The sequence below is a fragment of the Ambystoma mexicanum genome, chromosome 6q (genome assembly GCF_040938575.1).
Source record: "Ambystoma mexicanum isolate Mex_15411 chromosome 6q, UKY_AmexF1_1, whole genome shotgun sequence".
Classification (NCBI taxonomy): domain Eukaryota; kingdom Metazoa; phylum Chordata; class Amphibia; order Caudata; family Ambystomatidae; genus Ambystoma; species Ambystoma mexicanum.
The window spans coordinates 1,396,526,630-1,396,538,706 of record NC_090937.1 but is presented as its reverse complement, the minus strand read 5'-3'; the positions used below and the strand labels follow the sequence as shown (position 1 = coordinate 1,396,538,706).

Sequence of the window (12,077 nt, the reverse complement as noted above, 5' to 3'; positions counted from 1 at the left end):
ACACTGCTCTCGAGAGGCTCAATAGTTCCATTGTTCTTGGCATAGATACATTTACTGTAATGACTTTAGCAGATTAATGATGTTTAGACATTCTTTAATCTCTGCTTACTTTCTTTTGGCATTCTGCAGCCCAGCCACTTTCTTTTATAGTTGTACTGGTCACTTGAATGCATTGATCATTCATGCAATAAAGAACTTTATACATTATTTACTTTAGCTCTCTGAGGGTTTCAGAAAGAGAGAACTTGTTTTGCGTAGATGTGAAAGTGCACAACTGAGCCTTCAGTGGCACCGGGATAGTGAACACACATTTTACATGTTTGTATCAAGGTTCCGGCTTATTTTGAGGTTTAAATTACTGTTTCACACATTTAATAAAGGCAAGAGCATATTGTATCATCTGTTAATCCCCTTGCCTTGCAAATAAATTACATATATATATTTTTGTATTGTAAAAACCCTGGGGGTCCTGATGGACAACAAGCTCACTCTACAGCCACAAGTAAATGCTCTACTTAAGAAATGCTTCTTTCTCCTGTGAGCGGCAAAAAGGATCTTACCATTCCTATCATTCACCAACAAAACACTTACCATCATAGCTCTCGTCATGTCCAGAGTAGATTATGCCAACAGCCTCTACCTACTACTAAAGAAACTACAACGCATACAAAATGCGGCAGCCAAACTCCTTCTCAAACTATCACGAAGAGAACACATCACACTGGCATTAAAAATACTACATTGGCCACAAATAATACAACAAATAAAATTAAAATCAATGTGCATCACGCACAGAGCAATACACAACCAAGGCGCCAAATTCCTCATGGATAAAGTACACCTACATCAGCCAACAAGAACGCTCAGATTAAGCAACGACCTACGCTTGGAACCAAAACCCTACAACAAAAGAAAACTTGAGGATCGTCTTTCTCTCACCAGGCTCCAAAAACTTGGAATGACTTACCAAAGGATATACGGAACACAAAAAGACACCTACTATTCAGGAAATGGCTCAAATCCTGGCTCTTCAATGTGTAACCAAAGACCGCCCACAAGAACACACACACCGCTAAAACACGATGAATGTAGAAACCAATCCCGGCTCTCAGCAAGCAATCAAATACAAACAGAGCCTAGGGAACGCATTCCATGACTCATCATACGGCACAATCAGAGATATGCATGAAGAGGACAGTCAAGACTGAAGACCTGGTCAGAGCTGTGGAAACTCACAAGCGGCACACTTGGACATGTGAATGGTGGCATCTGCCATGTCTGGATGGGATTGGGGATGTTGGCTTGCGATGCATCTGAATTGGATGTTGGATGTTTGGCAGGTGCCAAGCCTCCTTGGAGTTGTAAAGGATTGACAAGTGACACATCTACAGTTATGAATGATGACATGTGCAGCATTGGATGGAATGTTGAATGTCCCTCTCCCCATTAGGCAGGACTCCCAAGCATGTGCCCCCGTCTCTGTCCGTTACATGCTGAAGCCCACTACTGTGGAGCCTAGACCTTTCTCCAACTATGTAGGAATGTTGTATCTAGGATTAGCCTTTGTCTTTGCATGCTGTATGGTGAGTCTTAGTCTATCGTGAAATCCAGACCTCTCCACAAAATGGCGAGGCACTTGAACCAAGGTGTGGTATACATACTTGTCCACTGTATGCTGAAACAGAGGCTACTGTGAGACCATTGCCTCTCCATGAAGGACCCGTGAAATCATGTTACTTGAGCATACTGTTGTGGGATGTCTCAACCCACTCGTCCAGGCCCTGCAACATTACTGTGCATTGCTGGCAGCAGAAACCTCAGTAATGGCCACTGGAAAGCATGCTGCTCGCTAAAAATCACCCAAAATTGCGCAGTAAAAATCTGAAAAATAGGCTGCCATCCACTTTTGCCTATGTCAGTGGCAACGCAGGAGACCACTGCCAAAACCCACCATTGGGCTACCCGCAAAGTAGCCTGAGATCACTTGAAAAAGCAATGCTGATTGGCAAAAAGAAACAGAGAGCTGTTTGGAAATCTGTTTCCTTGATTGTCAAAAATGTGCAAAAATCATGGCCACAAACCACCTAAAAGATCCAACCTCCTTGTTGGGTGTTCCACATTATTCTACTGCAAGAATCCACATAAATACAATGTCAGCAAGAATCATATGTTATCAGAACAAAATCCTCTTTTAAAGATACTTGATGGAAAGAAATCTGTCAAAAATGGGTGTAGTACCGTTACTCACCTCTGTCAGAAGCCGGCGATTTAAAACATATTATATGTAAAGTGAACATTGAACTCAAACTATGCCGAAGAAGAGAGTTCCATCAAAATGCCATATCAGAGTGCCACACATTGATTTTCATGTTGAAAAGGGACTGGAAGTAAAGATGGGTTTGCCTATTTTAAATTTATAAATGCATTTTTTTTCACAAGGAACTATGTTACAATTGACCAGAAGGTAACCTGATTCAGTTAAAACTTCCAAGAGGCCTTCTTCCACTGGGAAACTCACACCTTGTTCATTACCACCAAAAGGAGAGCATTTCGCATTGGCATGTTAATCAGAAGGGGAGGAGATTTCCCCTGCTGCCCAGACCAAGAAACAATGGATTCCTTGGGTTGAATAGGAATTCTAATTCGGGTGTGACTGATAACAAACTGCTCTGGCAGGAAGGCAGGCCATGTGACCCTCTGACTCAGCCCAGCTCTGGAGGCGGGCCAGACTGAAATTGTTGATTTGACATTTGATTAAATGTATGTTTAGAAAAATGCTTATAGCAAAGTGTACTGAACTGACAAAAATATGAAACTTAGAGATTGCTAAAATGAAAAATTTGCTCACAGTTTAAGACTAAGCTGGAATCTGTACGATGTTCTGAGACTGAACCCCGGAAATTATTCATATTGTAGCCATAGTGTTTATGTTAGGAACATGGAAAACTACAGGAATGTGCCCAGAGGGGACGTGCATGCATGTATAAAAATTGGTGCAGAACTAACATTGAGAAACCCACCAAAAGCGGGAAAAAGTTGTCATTTATGAACCATAGCTCGCAGGAAGATGGGAGTTGAGCAGAAATGTACCTTAGGCAATCTGTCATGTAATTATGTATTATGAACAACTTGTGTATCTTGGAAATATGTTTTTTGGGGAAAATAGATTTCCTAAGAAAAAGCAAAGGGGAGGGATTTACTTTGGCCATAAACACAGCATCACTCTGACACCTGATGACACACTGCTCCTGTCTCAAATCAGGAGAGGGGAAATTCTCTGACCTATCAGATCCTTGGAGGGTTGGGCATAGTAGAATCAGCCTCCCCACCCACTTTGGAAATACATACATAGGGACTGCTGAGGACAGGCAGGGACACTCACAGTTTCCACTCCTCAACTGATTCCTTGGCGAAGCACCCTGCAGGAAGATCCAGGCTCCATACAAAGATCCAGAAATAGACTCGAGAACCAGACTCTAGAACTTTGAAGCAGAGAGGCCTAACCCAGAAAGCTGAACTCTTCTCAGCTGGCCTTCAGAATCTTATGCAACCTGATTTCAACCCCTAAACTTCCAAGGGGCACCACAAAATCCAACAGCCTGGCTGAGCTGTTTTGCTATTCTAGCAAAGAACCCCGTGCTAGAACCAAGATCCAGATCCACAGAGCAGAGCTGTAACCCAGAACCCGTCAGACCCAGTCCAAGAGTCAGCACAGACCAGAGTGCCTTGCTGAGAGCAGAGTCCAGGTGCCCTGAATCCTGTCCACTGGCGAGAGAATCCCAGCCAAACCCTTGACCAGATCTTTGACGGGTCCATTCCATTCCAAAGCCATAGGAGTGAGAATTTAGTCTAGAACTGTTTATAGTCATATCTTAGTTTAAAGTAATCCTATTCAATCCATTTTAATCTATCCAGAACTGCATTATAGATTCTTGTGTCCATCCTGAATTCTTCTCATTATATTGTCTGTGATAACTGTAGCTATAATCATCTATGCACTGATATTTTGAAGAAAGTCAAGTGTCTTGGCGCACAACAACCAGAGTGGAAAGCGCCCTGTTCTGGTGGTTGTCCCGTTGGGTATCTTGTTCTTTCATAGCCCCTTAGTATAAGTCCATATTGGTTCTGGATCTTTAAAGCGCAATCTGCCATTTTGAAATCTTGACCCTGTTTCTGAAAAATCGACCTTCACAAAAACCTCTGTAACTTTTAAACTGCACGTCCTAGAAACGAAATTTCATTTTGAAGTTAAGATCCTCAGCTTTCAAACGAACATAAAACGACATTCCAATTCCTTATAGTTGTTCCGCAATCGCGTTTCCCGCACACAGAAAACTTGCTGCGATTTGCAATTTGGCTCAATTTCATTCTATATAAAATAGCTATTTCTTCCTTTCAACTTCTGAATTTCGTTTTCAATCTGCTAATCATTCTATAATCATTGCTAGTGTTGACCTGAACCAATCCAATGCCACTCTCACTAGTTCTGAATCTCATTTAGCGAACTAAAATCATTTTTAGCATTTTCCCATTCAATTCAAACCACATTTAAAACCATTTGACCTGGTTAAAATCAGCCCTGTTTCTCTCTGCTTGCTGAGGGGAAGTGGGATTGAACTGCATTGTTGATTGTATTCCGGATACCTGTGTGCCCTCATTCCATATCTTCATATTGCATATTGGGGGAAGAGAGTAATAACAGGGGAAACGAGTGATCATATTGTCTTTTGATTGAGAGTATACCAAGTTGTATTTCTTTGTTGCATTCTTTCCTATCTTGCATTCCCTTAAACCATGTAAAGTATTCTCTGCTACATTATTTTTCCATTCCTACTCCTAACTGATTAAAGAGATTGTTTATATTGTAATATTACCCGTTGCTGATCATTGTTCATATTGATAAGGGTGATATTCAGATATTATTCATATTCATAAAAGTGTAATCTATATATTGTTCAATTCTTCAAATACATCTTTTTAATTTGCAAAACAAACCTATTTCTTAGTTCAGTGATACCGGGGGAATTCAAAGAGAGGGGCGTTATATAAGGGTACATCATCCAGAATTAAAAGAACTTTGACATACAAATATAAAAATAAGGGTTTCCATTGGGCATCTCATACTAGGCATTGACTTAGTTTGAGTGCCGGATTGAAATCACTTACAGATTGGGGGCTTGTAGCGGGACTTCTGGATTAGAACTATCACTTGTGCAGCTTAATACAGTGGGCTAACTGAAAGGGTACATAAATCCTGTTGGCCTACTACGCTGTGTTACGCTGTAAAAGCAACCCTCAAAAGAGAATGCTCTAAGGAAACGGTCTGTTTTGCAAACATAAAATAATAAACTTCTGTAAGCAGGAAGGAAATCAATTTTCAGAATGGCGACATTGGATAGACATCAAGATAGCTAGAGAGCACCTTTTACATAAGTTATTTGTGAGAGGTGGGTGGACTGAGCAGGACTAGAATGTGTGGTTGCAGGCAATCACACAACAGATCACTGCAACAGGGTCAGATAAATGGAGAGACCAGGGTCCCTTACATGTGGCTCTGAGCGAACTATATATGGCCTCTAAGGCCAAGGATGAGCACTACAAGATTGCCAAGATAGTGGCATATCTATATTTGTCTATTAGAGCCATACAGGATCACTATGCTGAAGACCAAGTTCTGGCAAGTAGGCAACTGGAGGCATTAGAAAAGGCCCAATCTGATCTGGACTCTTCTGAGCAGAGGCTGCAGAGGAGCCAGGAGTCAGAAAATGAAAGCAGGCATTACCTAGTTAAAATCAAAGAGGATATGGGTATCCTGCAACAGGAAAAGGCGGACCAGGATACCAGAATTCTGGCCTTGCAGAAGGAGTACCAAGAAGGTTTGAACTCTCCATTGCAGAGCCAGAAAACGTTGGAGCAACAACTGGATTTCAACACGGCATGCACAGAGCAGGTAGCCTCCAAGCCACCTAGATAGAGAGAAGGCAGAGAGCAATACATTGATTTTGGAAGACCTGGATACCCAGGCAGAGTTTGATGAAGAGCGCCAGTAAGCTGGTGCCCTTCAAAGGCAGAGGGACGACCTGGCAGCACAGAGGCAGGCTTTTACGCAGGAAAGGGACACCTTAGGCCAGGAAGTCTGTCACTTAAAAGGGAAACTGGAAGAAAATCGCTTGGCCCTCCAGGGACTGGATGACCTCCAAAAAGAGCGTCAAAACTTGTTAGAGCACACCAGGAGGGTGGAAGATGCTCTGGCAAAGAAGTAGCAGGCCAGTATGGACAGGACTCAGGAGGTAACCCTCCTGCAACAAAGACTGGCCCACTATTCAAAGACAAACCAGGAAGCACAGAGAGAAAATGAGGCTCTCTGTGAGAACAATGATAGGCTCCTCAGACAGATAGCCATGCATGAGAGACTGATAGAGACTAGTAAGGCCTTGATTGAGGAACAGAACACTCAGGTTCTTGCATGGCAACAGGAAGCAGGGGCTGATAGAGATGAGGTTCGCTGGGAAAGGGAAACACCTGAGCATAACCTCAGGAAGCCTAGTACCAGAGGCCTTCATCTCTCCCAGTCCCTGGACTCTGCCACCCCATGTCCCCTGGTGCACATGAGCCCAGGGCCACGGGGATGACATATTACTATCCAGTTAGAAGTATGGGACTCATAGGCCAGTACCTCCCAGGTATGGATGGGTGGGCAACTGGGTATGGGTACCCAAGTACACTGAAATTTAGTGGGGAACTCCAGGAGAGTAGGCCCACTAAGGGCATCCTAAATGCCTCTGCCCAGTTAGGGCAGTGGGGGGGAACCCATCAAATCCTGGGAGCAAGGAGGAATGAGAAGACTCATCTGAGCGCCCCAGGACACAGGAGACTGAGTCCCCACATTCTGCCAGCCATTCCCAGGCTCGCAGAATCCGGGAGAACCTAGAAGACCAGACAGGCACCTCTTGGAGCAGTGCCTCTGAGTCAGAGGATGAATGGACCAGGGTTATCCGAACCAAGAAGGCCAATAAGGCAAAAAAGAGCCTTGCTTAAGGACCCTTAAAACAGATCAAGGCAATAAGGAGCGTCATCACGCCTTATCATAAGAACGCTAAGTATTCTGTTTGGGAACAATTAGAGCTCTTTGAGCAAATGATGGAGACTTTCCATTTGAAAGACAGTTGTAGCTGCATTCAGTATGTGAAATGGAGATTCTCCCCAGAATACTCCAGTTTCTTTTACGGGGCTGGAAGACCAAAATCATTCAAGATGGTTCACATACAGGGCGACCATCCTGAAGCATTTTTCTGTTCACAGAAATCCCCAAGAGGCTCGCAAGGCAGCCTACAATTTACAACGTGGGGAGGATCAGGCCCCACAAGAATTTGTGCAGGAGCTAAAGCGTGCCTTTGCGCAGACTACCAGAAGGGTGCGCACAGACAGCAAAGAATTTGTTAATACTTTTTTCCATGCTTTACCAAAATACATCATGACCCAGCTAGTGAGAGATTTTCATCTGAAAAGATCACTAGGCTGGGTCATTGAACAGGCCACCCGGATCTATGAGGTGCAGAAGCCATAGAAAACAAAAATAATGCTAAAAGCCCCAAACCAACCAGCACCCCTGCTGCTGCTAAGGTGGCAGAGGTAAAGGTTGCCCCCATTTTGGATCTGGAGATGGGGGGGGCCTAAAAACTTGCCTGCACAACAGAATAATTCCAAGCCAAGGAGGCCCTCGGCCAGTCACAGACAGGGAGCCAAGGAGGTAGTCCCACATATGGGTCCCTCACTCCCCTGACTATGTAAGTCCCCGATACAAGGGGAACAGACCCATCCTGGGTTATGTGTGGACTCCTCCAGCCCAAGGGGGGGGTGATCCAACCAGGCACCTAAGCCAGGGAACTTCCCTCCTAACTTCCCCCAGGAGGACAGAAACTCCCCAAATCCGGGACAGAACATTTTCCCCAGGTATCCACAAAACTTCCAACCCCAGAATAATCCATCCTTCTTTCCCCACTTTCCTGAGTCCAGACAACCTAATCCGGGAGAGGGGAGGTCAAGGGTGGAGGGGTACCCAAATCTTCCCAACATGGGGTATTACCAGAGAAAGGATAGCTACCCTTCCCAGGATCAGCCCAGGGGAGAAAATGCATGCCGGCACAGAATGCCCCAAACTCTGGACCTGGTGCCCCAGAACACTGACGGGGCAGCACCCCGACATCCCACCGGGTCCCAGAGAGGAGGCATAAGGGGAAGGGGTGTGTAAATCCTTGGAGGAAGCTTCCTTCCCCACTTGTAAACAGCCCCTGGAAACCCAGGAACCGGAAACAAAATCTCCTGCCCCTGAAAGTCTGCCACCCAAGGAGCAGAGGTACATATCTTCCAATTTGAAGGAGAGGGATCCTCAGAGGATCCTGGGAGAAGGATGTTCTCCTTCAGAGATGGGGGAACTCCTCCCAAAGAAAAATGGGTCCCAAAGGATTTAAATCCAGACTGGGTAGATGTGGGGACTGAGCTAGCACCAACAACATGAAAATCCCCTGGTTAAAACCCATCCTGGGACTGCCTCCAAAAAGGGGGGGGTGTCCCAGAACCGGAACCAGGGGAACTCAAAACTTCTCCCATCTCTAGTTGCCACCTTTTTCTTTCGAATTCCCAAGACTCCCCACAGAATTCTGCCCAAATCTCTTCTCCCTCTATGTCCAAAACTAGAAAATTAACTCACCAGTTGTCCAAAAATTTGCATTATCTGTGCCCCCTTGTGGAGAAGGAGGGAAGATACTATGCCCCGGCTCAAGTACAAGGGCAGGGTACACTTCTGTCCAAAAAGGCCTTTGATGAACTGATTTCAGGAAGGGGGGAGAATTATCAAATTCCCCTCACCTCTCTTCCTGGACAACTTCAGAACTTCCCGTCGAGGGGACTGCGGATTTGGACATTAAAATTGGGCGACACACGGTGAAGCGCCCGGTCATAGTTGTGACTCCAGAGGGCACCCCTTGTTTACTAGGGAATGACCTCCTGAGAAGGTTGTCACCCCTAATAGACTGTGTAAACAAGGTCCTCTGGACCCAGACTAGCCAACCAATAAAATTAAAACAGAGTGTTAGTTTGAACGGCACATGCCACATGGTTGAACAAAAATCTGACCAAGTAGAATTTCACTTCCAGAACAACCAAATTCCAGACTTGACAGTAATAGCAGTAGGACAACAGACTGGTGATGGGGGGTCCTCTCTATTTCTGAAAATCAACCTTCCTTCCAGTTTAAGGTGGTATTCCACACTAGAAGGAAACACTCTGAAATTCTTTACCAATCCACAATCAGACATTCCCACTCCTATAGTCCAGAAAGATATGAAATCAGCTCAGAGCCTGGTTGACATTCAGCAAATTGGAGAGCAGTTGTTCATCCATGTTCAGTTAAATGAAGGGAAGGACTCTGTTCTCGCCCGAGTGTGTGTGAACAACGGTAAGAGCTTCATCAGCGAAGCCATGTTCCACCAACTCCCAAAAGATCCAGCCATTCCCACATTTAGACTGATAGACAAATGGGAAATGGATCTGGAAACACCCAATTCCAAACATCTCCTGCCAAGCAGGTGTATGCTCAAAATCTTCATAGGCAACAAGAGCATAGTCCATAATTGTTGGGTTGTGCAAGACGTCACTGTGGCCTTTTACTTAGGCAGTGATATTCTCAATCGCTTTGCCATTAGTTTGGACCTAATAAACTTCAAAGCTTGGTCCCAATTGGGGGACAATCCCATGGGCTTTGATGATCCAGAGAAAACATTTAGGTCAGCTCAACTGCTGCCTTATGCAGTTGAAATTCAGATTGGAGAGGAAGTCACCATCCCAGAAAGGACCCTACAATTCTCCCTGGAAGTGAAAGTTAAGAGGACAGAAATTGAAAAACCTTGATGCTTATATTCATCTAAATGCTTCTCTCCAACAGCAAGGGTTGGGGGTAAACCCAACACCACTAGTCAATATAGAACATGACACCATTCCAATAGAGGTGGATAACAGCGACTTAAAGAGTATCACTCTAGCTGCAGGCACCATTATTAGAATGGCGGTTGATGGCTGACATTTTTCCATTGATTTAGGAAATGAACTGTTAGGACCAATCCCCAAGGACTATTTTGACAGTGACAGTGATGACAACACAACACCAGACAGGATCTTTACCTGGCATGGGGGGACTTCCTGGTGGGCACTTCCTGCCCTTATGTTAAGGAAGATGTGACTTGTGACTTCAGGAGGGATGAGGTGATTTTCCAGGTCCATGAGGGCTGCCTTTCACACCTGAAGCCACCAGTCCAAATCAGCACTTTGACCAGGGACTTCTCCACCCATCTGGAGGAGGCCGCTGCGATAGCGAAACCAGAAGTCTTCAGGCAGATGGTTGAAGAGAGAAGTCAACCTAGCTGATGCCTGTAAGACTCTGGAGCAGAAGCAAAAGTTGAAACAAGTTTTCTTGGATTTTCAAGATCTCTTTGCGTTACACTCATATGACTGTGGGTTTATAGTCATTTGTTCGAAAACAAAAATGTCGAAAGTCATAATGTAGAAAAAAATTTTTTAAAAAAAGTCGCTTTTTTTTCAATACTTTTTTTTTCGAAATGGGGCTTCCCCCCAATCCCCCCTTTTTTTATATTACCCATTTTTTATACTTACCAAACCCAAATAATACATATAAATAAAAAAATAATAGATTCGACTTTTTTTTTTTCGACATTTTTGTCATTCGACTTTTTATTTTCGACATTATGACTGCACACCATGACTGTGGTCACACCGACATCCACACAACAACAATTCCCACAGACCCTGGCATGACTCCAGTGTTTGTGAAGCAATATTGTTTACCTCTTGCATCAATGGAGTCCCTTAATGAAATAATTAAGAACCTTGAGTCCCGTGGGATAATCTGTCCAGTCCACAGCACCTTCAATAATCCGGTGCTGGGGATATTGAAGCCAAACGGCCAGTGGAGACTCTTCGCCGACCTTAGGGAGCTCAACAAACGGGTCCATACTTCCCGATGGCCACTTCCCTACATTGACCAAGGGCTGGTCCGGATCCAGGGGTCACAGGTATTCATTGCAATAGACCTGACCAATGGATACTGGACTGTTCCTGTCAGTAGGGAGGACCAATACAGGCTGGCTTTTACCTTTGGGGGCCAGCAGTACACATGGAACCGGACTCCCTTCGGATACATCAACTCCGGCAATGAGTTCAATATTTTTCTACATAAGGACATGCCCGACCTGGGTGAGAGGGGTAACCTGGCCTATGTAGATGATGTTCTCATCCAAAGCTCAACTGTGGAGGAACACATAGTGGAGATCCGTTATGTTCTGACACAGTTGAGGGCAGCTGGAGCAAAACTTTCCTTTCAAAAGGCACAGTGGTGTAGAACCTGTGTCAATTTTTTGGGGCTTGAGATTACTCCTCATGGTCACTGTTCCCAGGAAAAGAAAGTGGAAGCCCTCCAGAAATTAAAAGACCCCACAACTCTGCGGGAACTCAGGAGCCTCCTTGGACTGACTAATTACAGTAGAACGTTCGTTGAGGGATACGCAAAGGTCACAAGACCCCTGATTCATCTTTTGAAGAGGGGGATCCAGTGGGAGTGGGGTCCAGAACAAGCCGAGGCAGTAAGACAACTCAAAAGAAGCCTCTCACAAGCACCTTGTCCAGTGGTCGAAGTGTACAAAAAGAAGTAGTGGAACTATGTTCCCTACTGTTCGTCACCACTCCCACAAACCCCATCGCCACGGCCCCTCCCGTGCACAATACAAATCCCTAAACACATGTGCCTACTGTTTAAGGGAACGTCCATTGCAGTGCACTGACAGTGCAAGATTCAACTTCTTCCTACACTTTTATTTTAAAACAAAAAATCGTTCCTGAACGGTTTCTTTTTAAAATAAAAGTATAGGAATGGTAAAACCTAATTAAAAGAAGTAGAGGAGCACCGCTCCCGACCGCTTCGACCACTGGCCTTGCCTAGCTTACCCTGTCAGAAATAAGGAGTTCTTCTTGGAGACAGGGTTCTCTAATGCATGCTTGACTGCAGT

The 12,077-nt window shown here is 44.7% G+C and overlaps 1 protein-coding gene across 2 annotated transcripts in view; it reads left to right on the top strand.

The window, feature by feature from the left end:
* DOK7 (docking protein 7) overlaps positions 1-12,077 on the top strand; it is a 1,054,554-nt gene that overhangs the window by 962,666 nt on the left and 79,811 nt on the right. The window lies entirely within an intron of this gene.